The sequence below is a fragment of the Lissotriton vulgaris genome, chromosome 9, assembly GCF_964263255.1.
Source record: "Lissotriton vulgaris chromosome 9, aLisVul1.2, whole genome shotgun sequence".
NCBI classification, from domain to species: Eukaryota; Metazoa; Chordata; class Amphibia; order Caudata; family Salamandridae; genus Lissotriton; species Lissotriton vulgaris.
In genome coordinates, this window is record NC_141697.1 from 476170621 (window position 1) to 476186564 (window position 15944).

Here is a 15944-nt window from a genome sequence, read left to right on the forward strand (position 1 = left end):
TAAGTAAATAAATAAATAAATAAAACAATTTACATTGGGCGTGCTGCATTGCCGAGTTGGCGTTGCAGCGCAAGCAATGTAAATTGTTTTGTTTGCTTATTTAGTTACTTAACTCCTTTCCGCCATATGCCAGAGTTGACTACCACCCACCCTGGCCCTCCACCACTCCGCCCCCACCGCCCTGCAGCACCTTCTTGGGGAGCCGCCACTGGTTATTGCACAGTTCACTCTAACTAGGGAGAGCAGTGCAATGTCCTTCCTCCGATGGTCCTTACACCATAGTTGTTGGACGATGTTTTCCATTGATGGAACCAAAAGGGCTCCAGCAATGGAAAACTTAAGGTCCTCCTGTTTCTAAAAGACAATACCCAGTCCAGCAGAGTTCTTTGTCCACCAAACTGTAACTCAGGCCCTTAGAAGTTGAACAATTATTTGAGATTTTCCTGTTCATTATGAGAATAATTAGGCCATACATTGCTCCAAAGGTACACCTGGAAGGAGGCCCATGACCTGTTTACCTAGATATCATACAAAATGCCATTAGAGTGGCTGTATAAAAACGATGACACTAATTTGGGAGTGAAAGGAAAAGTTCCAAGCACATACACAACACTGATTGATTTTACTAAGAGAAATAGATTGTTATTTTCTATCGACAATTCGTCGAAAGTTAATGCAAGAATTGTAAAAATTAGATCAACATTACAACTACATTTTCACATATTAATGAGGATAAACCAAACAAACAGACCCAACCTTTAGGAATTCCTGAAATGTGAGAAAGTATCTTTCCAAAAGAGGAAATAAACCTTGAATTTCGTCATTCTTACAGGTACTATATATAGCAATAGTAATCACATTTGCTGTATATCACCAGATCTATCTTTTGAGTCAAATGCATCTACTACTAAAGCCAACTTATCTGTTCCTTTTAAAACATTAACCAAATACCTCGTTTCTGTGAGTTAATCCTAAATAAGGCCCCTAAAAAAGGCTTTGATAAAAGAATAACATACCAGACTCGAAATGCCATCATTAGGCTTGTTGTGTTTCAAGAGTCATACTAATCAATACACAGTAATAAAAAAAGTACATCAGATCGCACATCAAGAAGAGCATATACATGAGGCATCAAAAGGGCCATTAGTGGTAATGAAGGCTTATATGAATAAAAGCAGACTTTATTCCACTATTATTTTTAGATACAAGTGCTGTACAGATGCTGTTCCTGAATATTCTAAGAAGTATTCTTGAATATAAAAAAATGTAGTCTAGAGAAATACAATTCATTATGCATACCCATTCTGTGAATCCCATTGGTGAAGAAGATGAGAATATTTAAGTATTTCATTATCCTTCTCTGAGAACTGAGGGGCATATTACCAAGGGGGGCGATAGGCAATTATCGCTGCTTTAGCTGCCGTTTTCGGCTGCTAAGCGACGATTATTCTATCGCCCTATTAGCAAGCTGTCGCTAACAGCAGTTAGCGACAGCTTGTAGGCGAAAGCGAGCAGTTTGGGGCCTGCTTTGCATGTCAGCGATATTTATCGCTAATGAAATGCAACGTGGGCGTACCCAACTGTTTAGCGACTGAAAGCAGTCGCTAACATCGCTATCGCCTATTACCAACACAGGCGTAGCGATGGAAATATTCGCGCTAAGCGCGAATATCTCCAAAAATGAACGCCTGCTCAGACCAGTTCTTAGCCATTATATCCAATGAGAGGTGGATATAATGGCTAAGACCCTGTTAGCGATAATGCGTGAATATCGCTGTATTCTCAACGATATTCACGGATTTCGCCGCTATCGCCAGAAATGTTATCGCTTTTGAGATAAACGTTTCTAATAGCACGTTATCTCAGCAATAAAATCCGGTGATGCGCGGCGATAAAAAAATTGCTGCTAACCCTACTTAGCGATAAATATCGCTATTTGTTGATAATATGCCCCTAAGTTCGACATTAGCCTTGCGTTTGTACATGCACAGGACAACCATCCTCTAATGTCCCTAAATAACAATAGGGCTTTAATTGAGAGTGCCTGCCTAGGTTAAATCATTTTAGGCATGGCTACCTAACTAGATGACTATGATGTTATTAATTTCCTGCCAAATGGTCCCTCTAGCCCAAAAAGCGTTGGCGTCTCTCCTTCCCTCAATCTTTTCATTTACTGTTCTACATTCCTAGTTTTACTAATATATGTCTTTTTATACTTTTTGAGAATGAAATCTTTTTTCTTCCATATCCTCATGAACTGCGTGATAATTAGCAAGCACCGTGAATCCTCTTTGCTGCACATATCATTCCAAAATAATCAATACTGTGTATAAATCGAAATCTTCATCCAATATAAAGCACATGATGTCCACAAAATTAAATCAAATGTTCTACACCATCCTACTAATCACGGGCACCTGGCATACCACTGCGAATAGGAGGGAACATCTTGGACAAATCATTAATCTTTCAGATATTAAAGACACATTAATGTAAGTGCTTTTGGTATGTTAATAGCAAAGAGATATCAGTAATTGCTCCTCATCATGAGCGTAGCGTCCTCCCCAGACCAGTAGCATGTAAATGAATCATGTCAAACATGGAGCTTGGTATAACACATCTTTTTTCTCTAGAGAGGAACTGTTAACTGAAACATACTGCAGCATGGATTTTAGGAACCACACCTAATCACTTACGTCACTAGACTACAACATCCTTTAGGGACCATAGGGGTCCCGTTCTCCATAATACACAAGACACTACATCTCCCACTTTCTTAAATAAAAAGATAAAAACAAAACACATATACATCATTGTTCCTTAATGAGTCATTGAGATGCGTGAACCGCTCTTCCAGGTCTCGTGGTGGGAGGCTGAGGAAACATAGAAGAGACAGCCACAGCAGGCACCGGTGAGCTAGCCACTGAGGCAGTCCTAGGGCACAATCGGATGCAATACATAGAACTACTGTTATTTGGGTGTCTCTTGCAGAATGGTATTACCGTTTTATGATATCTATGTGCGATCTGTGAATGGTTTATTCCCATTTAGGTAAATCCTGTGAATTATCTTAACATGCATCGGGTACTACTTGTGAATTGTGATAGGCATTATCTGACCGGGAAAATACATCTGGACAATAACAAAAACATGTTTAATTAGTATCTGACTAAAATTGTTCTCTATACATAGCAAGCGGATGTATAGAGAACAATTTTAGTCAGATACTAATTAAACATGTTTTTGTTATTGTCCAGATGTATTTTCCCAGTCAGATAATGCCTATCACAATTCACAACGCATTATTCTGCATCGTGGCACTGGCTGTTGCCTGTGAAATGCCTATTTTGTCGAGGTAAGTTGTCTCACCGGATAGCCCGTGCTGTCTCTTGATTTGTCCCTTTCCACATCTGAATTCTGATTGAAAAGAAGTCGCTGTAAATATTTTCCCACCTGAGTATTTATTGGATCCGTATATTGCCTACAAATTGCATTTACATCTCATTTTGGTTTTACCTGTGATCACTATTTTTACTATCCATTTCGTAAATTACTTGTACTTCAGTGGCAGCATGTAAATTGCTTTTCTGCAGCTGGTTCGACCTGCTTATGAACTACCAATTTACAGTTTTCCCGACTTGTGGCCTACTTGCATCTAGGTGCTGCCTGGGAACTGCATTCACCCCTTATCTACCAACGACAGCATAACTCTCTAGAATCGTTGATCCCACATGTGAACTGCTTTCATCTGGATATCCTTTGAACTGCTTCCTCTGCACATCCAGGTAAGTCGTGTGAACTGTCTTTGTGCTCGGTATCCCTCAGGTGAACTATATGCAGTTGGTTTGATGGCTAAGTATTGCTTCCCGTCAGCATCTGTGTGCTGCTTATGAACTGTTGGCATAGTTTTCTCCCCACTTATGAACCACTTGCATCAGGGGCTGACTGTGAATTGAATTCGGCCTTCAACTGTACAGGTACGGTGAGTTGTTTTTCATTTATTCCATTTCTGAATTTTCATCCACCCGGGTGTTTCCTTTCACTCTGCAGCTGGGCAATGTTTGAGAACTGTGTATTATTTTCTTATCCAGCTTGTGAATTACTTGCAGATGGATTATTCCAATGAAATGTTATATTTGAATTGCCCCCATTGCCTGGTTAATGTTTGCTTAATCTGCCAGTCTTTCGCACTACATCTAAGTACTGACTACTCTGCATTTAGGTGATACCCAGTCATTGCCTCACACTGGGTATTGGTGTGGTCAATTCTACCTGTATCTTGGTGCACTTTATGACTTGTTGCTGTAATTGGGTGCATCAGTGGCCTAACATTCTTCTCACCTCTACTTCCTATCTGTAAATGGCCTACCTTCAGGAGCTGTATACTCAGCTGTGTACAACCAATGCATTGTTCACACTTACCGGCATTGCCCACCAGCTGCCTGTGTTGCCACGCCTTCTGTTGTCTGGTCCTGTCCTTAGTCACTGCTGACGCAGGGACCACTTGACTCTCTAATGTGCTCATATCCCATCCGTCAACCTTGCGACTAACTGTCCTTTTGCCCTTCACCATTTTTAACCCCACTGTTGTTCCTTCCCTCTAACTCTCATGCTCTAATTCTTTCTCCCCTCCCTGAACTTACAGCTAACATTTTGTTGCCTCACCTCCTCCAACCCTCTTGTTTCTTTCTTCTCCTACCTATGACACCCATCTGCATAATCGCAATTGTTACAACATACCTCTCTCTATTCACATCCACATTATCACTACCTCTTCTCCTCCACTTCCCTAAACCACAACTCTTCCCTTCTTCCTCAACCATTTTGTTCTACCTCCATTTCCCAGCCTTCCTGTAGCTCCCTTCCCCTGACCATCCATCGTTGCCAGTCCTAAAATCTTCCCTCACTCTCTCCCATCTTCCTGACTTCCCCAATCACGCTCTTCGCTTTCTGCCCACTATGATTCATTCCCTACCATGCTTTCTCTAACTTTAACTCTAACTTTCTCGTTATGTGTACCTCTAACTAGCCAACCATTTAGCATGCACACCTTTCAATCTCTTTCAGCCACCTCCTGATTCATATGCACTTCTCCTACATTCCAGCTAATCCGCATCCCCTACCCAACTTTTCCTGGCTCATTTCACTTCAGACAAACCCATTCTCTTTTTCTCACTTTTATTCGCTCATTAAATTTCTACCACTGCATTGTGCCCACCTTCTTGTCTGACAGCATGCAAAGACACTTATTAATTCTCCTGCTAATCTTCTGCCCATCTAACTCCTATGTGTCTCTCTGTATTCCTCAGCTCACTTCCACTGGCTTGCTTTACTCCCCTATACTCTCCCTTTTATGGCTTCAGAATGATTACATACTATTTTATCCAACCACCTTTATCAATAATGTGCAACCTCTACAACCACCACAACATATATGTACTCCTACCCTACCTCTTCCCTGTCACACCCCAATGTCATTTCCTCCAAATTAACATTTCTCCTGTCATGTTTAGACCCTTTCAGACCAACCCTTAATCTGACTTTCCACCTTGCTCTCCCCTTCTCCCTCTCCTCATTCTCCAACTATCACTCCCATTACACCCACACCGTTGGAACTGATACATCCTCATCAACACTAAATCCAACAGATACAGAAATCATCTCAAGAGATGACCTAACATTAGGGCCACTTGGTTGTCCACACGTTATCACTGATGTCTAATCTTTCTTGCAATCTCTGCTTCGGAATCTGAATGTCTCTATGTGACATGCAGGCATTCCTCACAATTATGTTTCTCCTCACCAGTTTAATGCCTCCTTCTAATGCTACATTCTCAAACTCACACTGTCACTTCATCACACCAGTGGTTCTTAATAACCCCTCCTTTATCATACTTGGAGATTTTACTATGTGGCTTAACTTTACTGGCTCTGGTGCTACACAATCTATCCCCATTACCTGGAAGCTCCTGGCCTTCACCAACACAATTCAGGACTTACTTGGTCTTCTAGGCCTGCCAAAAAGGACATTTTAGCCAACAATCCCACTGTCAATGTATATCAGCTATTCCTACTCCACTGAATTGGCCATCCTGTGATCTCTTGCACATCCAGGACACCTCTCAAGAAAAATGTGTGGACAAAGATTTCTCAGGCACCATGGCAGAGGCCTGAAAGAATTTATACTTTTCTATCCTGGAACATCTCATGCTCTTGTCTTCTTTGGTGCCATTCCCCCAGTGACTCTGTCCCAATTTCAAATTCTTGCAAATTTATATAACAAATTTTGTTCTGTCTCAAATCCTACAATCACATATTGTAATATAAATGAAAGCACAGGTCTGTTTTAGGCAACTAGCTGCTAAACTACCTACAACTGAGATTCTAGAAGGCTTTGTTGAGAACTACTAAGTAATGTACTGCGCCATCCAACTTACAATATCAAATGCCCAGTAAAAAAAGTTCAGAATCATGCCACAATTCCGAGATCCATAGCCTTGAGTAGTCATACTCCCATCACATCTATTTATATTTGGTATGAGAGCTCATTCTCTGAAGATGGCACTGCATATTGAACCTCGTCTCACCAAGTATTCACTAGTGTACAACAATGTACACCACTCCTTGACTCCGCCTTCACCTGATGCATTTGTCACCCCCTACCTTTTCACTCAGCAGTTAAATTCTAAATTCTCTAAGCGAATTGCTGCTGAAGTATGTCATCTAACATTCTTCAAGGTGAGCCTGACTTTCTCTCAAATTCATTGTAAGCACCAAACATACTCAGCTCCTCCTTTGCCTAACTTACAGAATCCCTCTTACAACAAGCCACCTCAGAAGTCACCCTCCCTTTACTCCAAAAGACCCAAATAATAACAGACCGGTTTACATCAGAATTTTTCTGGGTCAAGTGAGAAAGCTGCTTTCAGGCTCTTTATCGATTACTTCAAGGCACTCACCCTTCTAGCTCGTGCAGGTTTAAATTGAAGTACAGTGAAATACCTTGGGTTGGTATTGATCTTTTCCCTTTTTTCCCTCCACATGATCTTTATTTCACCTCCTCCCCTGACCCCTGACAACACATGTTTCCTTCATTGCTCTGATACCATTCAACATTTTCTTCAAGTACTGCCCTCTCTGAATTTGATCTTTCCAGACTAATGTGCAATAACTCTGCAGAGAGCTCACTGGCAATGCAGGGACTGGAACCAGAAGGAAAAATTTAATGCACAGTGCCTAGTTCTTTTGTTGTCACCATCAAAACCTGCTGACTAATAATCATCTGAAGCTAAACCGGAAGCCATCAACTGTAGATCGTTGCCACATATGTTTCCTTTATCTCTGTGACCTTCTTAGTAGGGCAAACCAATCTATCCCTGAACTTTTATAAAACATGTAAGGGTCATTCTAAATACAGCCTTGCACCCCATATCAACATGGTTGTTGGGACCTTCTTTTACCAACTAAGCATTACATTCAGGCAGCTATTTTAGAATATGCAGTAGGTCCACTAATTCAGTGTACTTGAGTATCTTTTACATACACTACCTAGCCTAGTTCTCTGTGCCGTGCACTTGCCTCATTAAGCTGGGGAGTTTTATTTAAGCCCTCTGCATTATCCACAATGTATATCATTTAATCAAGGAGTCCCCATCAAAAGCTCGTATCCGAATAAAAAAAAAAACTGAAATCCAACAGCTCTTGACTTGAGCCTTAATTTTCTCCATACGTACAGCAAAGTTGCTACCCTGCACTTTAGTAGTACTCTAAGTCCATGATCAGTATACATCTTTGCCACTCGTGAGCAGTGCTCATACAGCTCCACTTTTGCAGTCAAGCTCGACACATGCCTAACAAGCCTACCAAACCTATGTAAGATTCCCACTTCCTCTTGGCTTCTTGTGATACCCCAAGAGCACAGCTCCAGTCCTCACACACAACACTTTGCATCTGAGTATGCTGTTATCTTATACAACAAACTCTACATAGGTTGAAAAGCTATTTTGAGTTGTGTGGTTCCACCAACTATTGGAAAATCTAAGAGATTCTCATTCAATCTCCTTGAATGTTATCCATGAAAGTTCACAGTAGTTATTATCAACGAGTAAAACAATTAAATACTTATTATCGTGGGGGGCTCCATGAGAACAACAGTACCAACCCGGGGAATATACTGATACAAATATTTCTTATAATTTGAGGAATGCACAAGATGCACTAAACTGTGCTCTGATAAATGCAAGTTCCTTACCTAAGCATGCAGCAGAAATTCATGACGTTCTGAGGGACCACAATGTAGATCCGTTTTTATTACAAAGTACTCTAATTTTGGGCTAGCATGTTTGATGGGATATAAACCTGTGCACCTTCCCCACCAAGTTGGCCATGGAGAGGGAATAGTAATCATTTTTAAGGAGAGGTTATATCTTTGACAAATAGATTTCCGGGTTTTCATGGAAGCCGAAATTTTGGGTTTCTCAATACAGTTTTCAGGCTCCTCCTTCCTGATGGGGTTCCTCTGTTAAAGGCCACCAGGCTCAGCAGTACATTTCATAGATGGATTTGTATACTTTCTGGTACCCTTACTCCTATCTCACTCTACTCTAACAGTACTAGGTGACTTTACTTTATAGGCAGAGTTGAGTAATATTACTCATGCTACAGATTATGTTCATTTGTTACAAGCTGTAGGGCTAACTCAGTCTGTTAGTGACCCAGCGCATTTTGCCGGTCATACCCCAGACCCGATTTTTGGCCCATAAAGTTTAATTGTGAAAGGAAAAATAGCACCTCAGTCCTGGTCAGATCACTTTCTGATCCATTTTCGCATTAGGATGGGTCATCAAAAAGTGCTGGGAGGTGCAGAAAACAACTAGACACTCTTAAGCGGCCATGGGGGATAATGGAAATAAATGAGGTAAGCAGTCAATTAACAATATCTCTTCCCCGGTTAACAACCAATGTCAGTTGACATGATAGTGGAGACTTATGATGTTTGGACAGCACGAGTGATTGATAGGGCAGTGCCAATGATGGTGGCTTGATACATTGATGAGCTAAGAAAAGTTAAGATTGAGTGTAGAAAATCTGAATAACGCTGGAGATCTAACTATGAGTTTTAGGGCAAAAGAAAGACTTATCATGACTGCGAAAACTAACTACTACTTCCATTTTTTTCTTTGGAAGCCGGATTTTTACTTCAGGTCAGCCATGCTAATTGATGCTGTACTTTAACTGAAACAGGAACTTCCTCAGTCGTTATCTCTTTTCAATAATTACTAAATAGGAAATATTCGTTTTCCAACCGTTCAACCTGTGAGATATAGTCAAGTAATAGATCTCAATTGAAAGATATTCATGAATATTTTACAAAGAGAATTTCACTTTTTTCATTTTCTTTTAACTGTTTGCCCAGGTCCTTAGTGCACCATTCCAGTCTACCTATTTATCCTAACCATCCATTTTTTTCGTAAACATAGTTTGTTTTCTATTTTTAGTAAAACATGAACAGCATCACAATACCTAGCACTAATCTACGTCCTCCCCACTTCCCCCCACCCTAAAGTCCAATTCCCACCACAGCACTTATATAACACACATTAATTTGCAAAGCACATTTCAGGTCAATACAAGTGCCCTAATCCTGGCTACACTTCTACTTGTTTTCTTCCCCTGATTCATCACTCATATTCAAATTTTTAAGGGAATCTAATAAGTGATCCCATGTTTTTACCCTTTCAATTGATCCTCTTCCTTTCCTTACTGCACTATACAATGCCGCGCTCTCATAAACCACCCACTAAACTAGTTCCTCATTCTATTTTTCCACCCTGGGGGGCCTGGGCACCTACCAATTCATAGTTACCTCCTGTATAACAAATACCAGGGCCATGTCAATAAATCCTGTTGTGTTTTTTCACCATTAGCAGGTCTTGAAAATCCCCCCAGAAGACAGACCACAGGAGCACACTCAATAGATCACTGCGTCACCTCATTACTGTAGTAGACTACCTCCCTCTTGTATTCCACCAATGCGGGCACGCAACAGCTGTCTGGTAAATCCAAGCAATTTTCCCCAGAGGTAGATATGCCCTGTGTAAGTAGAAACAACAAATCAATTTCATCCTAAGCATTCATGCCTCCATTTTTGTGACACAATGCTGGAATCCTTCAGAAGCTTGTGTTTCCCCCTTTTTATTTCAGATGCAGCACTGCTGACTACATAAAATGGGAAAAACAGATACACAGAGCTCGACCACTGCTATTATGTACACTTGCACATCCATCCCTCAAAATGCCCCCAACCTCTGTCATTAGATCACCTCTTATATTACACCTCAACACCTTCCTCTGTAGACGTATGTCACTCCAGCCAATATCCTTTTCATCAGTGCAATAATGCACTTGTAGGCCATCATGGGTGAGGTGACAACTCTTCAGGTCAGCTAGTGGGAGCAGTGCAATATATTGTTATTTTTGTTTTTTTATTTTTTATTTTTTATTTTTATTTATGGTATTTGCATATATACATACAGTGAAGGTGGTGGCTTCATTGTGGGAAGACTGCCGGTTAGCATTTTAGCATCGTACATATTTGGTTTGTGACGGGTCCCTTGCTCGTAGGAGTGGTATAGGGAGAAATGAAAAAGAAGAAAATTAATAAGTAAAGGGAGAGAAGAGAAAGGTTACTGCAGTCTGGTATTGGCAGGATCGCATATGTATATATATATATCTGTCAATTTGTTGTCATGCATGTAATGTTCGTATCCTATGGTGGTTCGAAGGCTGGCAGGGTGGCGTCCAGTGAGTTCCAAAAGTCTCTGGAGGTGGATTTCCAGGGTGAGTATCTTTTCGCTATTGTGTCGGCTCCCCTTAGATATGTTATCCAGGAGAGCCATCCGCCATAAAACACGTTAGCCGTGTCTTTCCAGTTTTTGAGTATTAGCTTGGTTGCTGCAATTAGGAAAAGGTCTAGGAGTTCTCTGTCTTCCCTTGTGGCGAGGTTAGTACGAATGGAAGCCGTGATGATCGAGTGGGATCCTCTTGGCATTTTGCATTTGAATATTTTGTCTATGAAATCAAAGACCTTCCCCCAGAAAGCCTTGAGAGTCGGGTACAGAAAGATCAGGTGTTCTAGGTCCCCCCTGTCCTCGCCGCAGCTCCAGCACTCACTGGTGTCTCTTAGTCCCAGCTTGTGAAAACGCTTTGGAGTCTAGAACGTTTTACAGGGGTGATCTTGGTCTGTGTGGCTGAAGCCGATAGCATGTCCCATTCCTTGTCCTCTAGTGGTGGGTGTATGTTTGAATTCCAGTATTTCTCTATCTTTCCATTGGTGTTGTTTTTTTTCACTGTGAGAGTTTTATATATATGGGAGGCCTGGTGTCCTATTCTGTTTATCTTTGTGACGTATTGGAATAAGGAGGGCTATGAGTCTGTTATTTTGGACTTCGTAAGAGCTGTTTTGATCTTTAAGAACTTGTATAGGTCTGGGTCTTCTAGTTGATGGGACGATTTCAGGTTGTTAAACGTTAGTGGTGTGGAGTTGGCCTCGAGTTGATATGGGTGTGAAATGCCTTTCATTATCCAATTTTCGAAATAGAGTTTTTTGCCCTTGTATTTAATGGCGCTATTCAACCATAGGGATTCAGCCTTTAAGCCCTTAATGTTCACCTCTAGTTTGCTATCCAACTTCAGCAGTGCTATCCTGGTGTTTTTCAATATCGGGTTGCTTACGAGTGGGTGTGTGGAGGCTGTGAGAAGGGCAACTGGGTTGAGGTTTTTTAGTATTGCTCTCTCCAGCTGTACCCAGGTTGATGTGTATTCATTCGCTTGCTCTATCCAGTGTGTGCCTTGCCTGGCTAGGAAAGCAATTTGGAAGGTCTTAAAGTCTGCCAGGTTGACCCCCCCTTGGTTTTTTGGTCTTCTTAATTTCTTCATACTTATTCTGGCCTTTTTGTCACGCCACAGGAATCTGGCGCACATTGTATCTAGTTTTTGGTGGAAGTCTTCTGAGAGGAATATTGGAAGCATGCTTGCGAGGTGATTCACTAATGGGGTAGTCATCATTTTTAAATGTTTCTATTCGTCCCCACCAGGACATGAATTTGGGGGACCATGCATCCAGTTGCTTCTTTATCTTGTCTAGCACTAGTTTCTCATTGTGTCTAAGGATGGCAATCAGGTCGTTGTCGAAGTGGATACCCAGGTATCTGACATATCCAGTCTGCCATCTGATTCCCGATGAACTTAGCACCTCTCTGCTGCAGTGGATGTTTAGTGGTATGCATTCAGACTTGTCGTTGTTCAGTTTGTATCCCGCAAGGGACGCGTATTTGTTAATAGAGGACATGAGGGCTTCTATTGAGGTTTTCGGTTGTTCTGTCATTATTAATATATCATCGGCGTAGGCTGCTATTTTTATGGAGGTGTCACCTATGCATATACCTCGAATATCTTCATTTTTTAAAATAATTTGGATTAGGGGTTCTAGGGCTAGTTGGAAGAGGGTGGGCGAGAGTGGGCAGCCCTGTCTCGTACCTTGTTTGAAGGTCAGTAGTTCTGATAGCTCACTGTTTATTGTGACTCCTGCTGTGGGTATTTGGTACAGGGCCATTATCTTTCTTATGCAATCTTTCCCAAGGTTGAAATTTACCAAGCAGTGTTCTAGGAAAGCCCAGGAATGGTTGTTGAAGGTTTTTTCAGCATCAAGCGCTATGGCGACGGCCTGGGCGGAGGTCTTTTAGGCGTGTTGGAGTACATGACATAGAAGTCGTGTGTTGTCGCTTGCCATTCTGCCTTTCATGTAGCCCACTTGGGTGTTACTTATTAGTTTGGGAAGTATTTTGTTTGGTCTTGCGGCTAGGATCATTGCTTAGATTTTGCAATCTACGTTGATCAGAGAGATTGGTCTGTAGTTTTTGGGTAGTTGATGGTCTTTGTTCTCTTTTGGGATAACTTTTGTGGTCGCCCCCGTCATGGTTGCTGGTATTTTCCCTGTGTGTGCTGTGTGGTCGAACACTCTTTTCATGAGCGGTGCGAGTTGCGGAAGGAAGGACTTGAAGAAGTCTCCAGTGAACCCATCTGGGCCAGGGGCTTTGTTCTTTTTTAGGGACTTGACTGCCTTTTCTATCTCTGCTATGGAGAATTCTGCCCCTAGTGTCTTGCTGTCTGCGTCGTCTAGCTTGGGTAGCTCTAATTTATCTAGGTATTTCCTGCACGTGTCTTTGTCTAATTTTTTCTCGTTTCTGTACATGTCTGAATAGAATTGCCTGAATACTATGAGAATGTCTTTGTGTTTGGTGTGTGTCTTGTTATCAGTGTCGGTGATTGACGTGACTGCCCTCTGATTGCTTTTGTATTTCAGGTATGAGGCGAGCAGTTTTCCTGCTTTCTTAGCTTCGCATAGATTCAGAGCCTTGCCTCTGTTGAACCAGAGGCCGGCTCTTTCACTAATGATTTTTTTGTATTCGTATCTGACGGACGTTAAATGGTGGAGGGTGAGGTCTGCCCGATTGACCCTAATGAATTCGAGTTCCAGTCTTTTGATTTCAGCCTCTAGCTCTGTCAGTCTTAGATTTGCCTTCTTTCTGATCCTGGCAGAAATGTCGATTAGTTTCCCTCTAATTGTGGCTTTCATGGCGTCCCATAGTGTATCTGTGCTTACCTCGTCATTATCATTGGTAGCAATGTATTCGTTGAGGGCGTTAGTGATTTCTTTTCTGTGGACGGGGTCTTTAATAATGCTGCTTCTGTACGTCCATCTACGTGCTCTTGCCTTATTGTGTTGGCCAGTTAATTTTAGGCTGATTGCTGAGTGATCCGATACTAGCCTTGGGTCTATTAGTGCTTCTTCTATCATGTGTGTGTGTGTCCCTGCTATTAGGATGTAGTCTATTCTTGTGTGTGATTTGTGTGGGTTTGAGTAAAAAATATAGTCTCTCGTGGTTGGGTGTGTGAGTCGCCATGTATCTCTGAGGTTGAATCTGGTACATATGTTGAGCAGTGCCTTGTGGGAGCTGTTGGGGTGGTAGTGGCAGTGGGTTTGTCTGCCTAACAGTGGATCTAGGGGCATGTCGATATCTCCTGCAACTATCAGTAGTTCATTATGCGCGATTTTGTCAAGGGCGATAGCCACTTCCTCCCAGAATTGGAGGTCGTCTGAGTTGGGGCCATAGAGATTCGCTACATGGATTCGATCACTCCCTCTTGAGATGTTAGTTATCAAGATCCCAGGCATCCTAAATAATACTTTATCCTTTTTAACCGTTTTTAACCGTTTTTATGTCTCCAAGACTACGGTTTATATTTCATGGCTGCTAGTCTCAAGGCACACTGACTAATACTGCTATGCGGCAGCCAAGCCGACCACGAACCCATACAAGGCTAAAATGTTAGAAAAATATTAAAATTTTACTGTTCACATTGTTTTTGAATGCAACTTGGCTCCCGAAGGCGTAATGGCGATCCTGCCAGTGCGATTTATTAATGACAATCAGAAAAGCACAACGATAACTTCCAATAAGCGTTGAAACATCAACAAAATAGCTAGTTTAAAGTTATTGATTCTATTGCTAATGCAAAGAAGGAGAGCATGCATATTTTTCCACAGCTTTTAACTTCTAAAAATACATTTCACACACTAAATGGGTGTAAACCGTTACAACGAAACTTTTACAACGCACTACCATTACAACGCGACCATTACCACGCATACCATTACAACGCATTGCGCTGGGGGGCGCTCTAGGATAGGGAATAAGTTTAATTTACTATCCAACACCTTCCCTAGTGTCCACGGGGACTGGAGTTGGAATAGTAAATTAAACTATTCACTATCCAGCACCCCAAAGCGCTATGCGTTGTAATGGTATGCGTGGTAAAAACCGCGTTGTAAAGGTATGCGTGGTAAAAGTATGCGTTGTAACGTCATACATCCCACTAAATGGCACTGGTCCTACGATTTTGAGTGACTGGCACCTAGGTTTTTGATGGTTTGTTTATTACAGGGAGCTTGTTTTACTTTCTGAATTCGCGACTAGAAGAAGAGTATCTCGCAGTGATAAATAAACATCACCACTCAAAAGGAAATCATCAGCATACATGTTAGCATTACGAATCTGTGCCTGAAATCTAAGCAAAGAGATAACACAGTATAACAACCTTAACTGAGTGCAGACATCCAGTTACCAGTAGAAAGATCAGTGGGGCAGGAGTTTTACCTATTCTTCAAACCCTAACTTTTCACCCAAACACGGGCAGTTGAATGTGTATATAGTGTTTCATGCTACTGGATGAAGATGAAACATGTCAAGACTTCTTTTAGGCCCTTATTACGAGTGTAGGTGCTTTTTAATGCACCTGATAAAGAAGAATACCACAGGGTACGGTATTTATCCTGTGTGGTAAATAGAACCTATTACAAGCTCATAGGGAATACAATGCCGCCTTCGACACTGTAGCACACTATACCTTGCTGCAGTGTCTGAATAAGGGAGGTGTCTTAGACCCGGCCCTGAAGTGGCTGAAATCCTTCCTAGTAGATTGCGTTTTCAGGTCAGACTGGGTGTACACTACTCCAATGACATTAAATTGGAGCAGGGAGTGCCTCAGGGCTCTGCCCTTAGTCCTACCCTGTTTAACCTATACATGTCTCCTTTGGCGGAGATGGTACAGGGTTTTGGAATTGGGGTTGTCTCTTATGCTGACGACACCTAGCTGTTGATCTCCCTATCCCAGGCACCGGAGGTAGCAGCCTCTAATTTCAGGGCTTGCATGCAGGAGCTTGCCTCTTGGATGGATAAGAACTGCCTGAAATTGAATGGCAGCAAGACAGAGGTGCTTGTGGTGGGAGGTGATACATCGAGCTGGACGTCGGCATGGTGGCCTCCAAGTTTGGGCCCTACCCCCATACCTTGCACTGAGGCAAAAAATCTGGGGATCTAGGT

General features: G+C 41.9%; 1 protein-coding gene across 1 annotated transcript in view; it reads left to right on the forward strand.

The window, feature by feature from the left end:
- The first annotated feature begins 3691 nt into the window (after positions 1 to 3691).
- ESR2 (estrogen receptor 2) overlaps positions 3692 to 15944 on the forward strand; it is an 826997-nt gene continuing 814744 nt past the window's right edge. The window contains exon 1 of the mRNA XM_086936664.1: positions 3692 to 3785. The gene's annotated coding sequence lies outside the window, so the exon portion shown is untranslated. The remainder of the gene's footprint in view (positions 3786 to 15944) is intronic.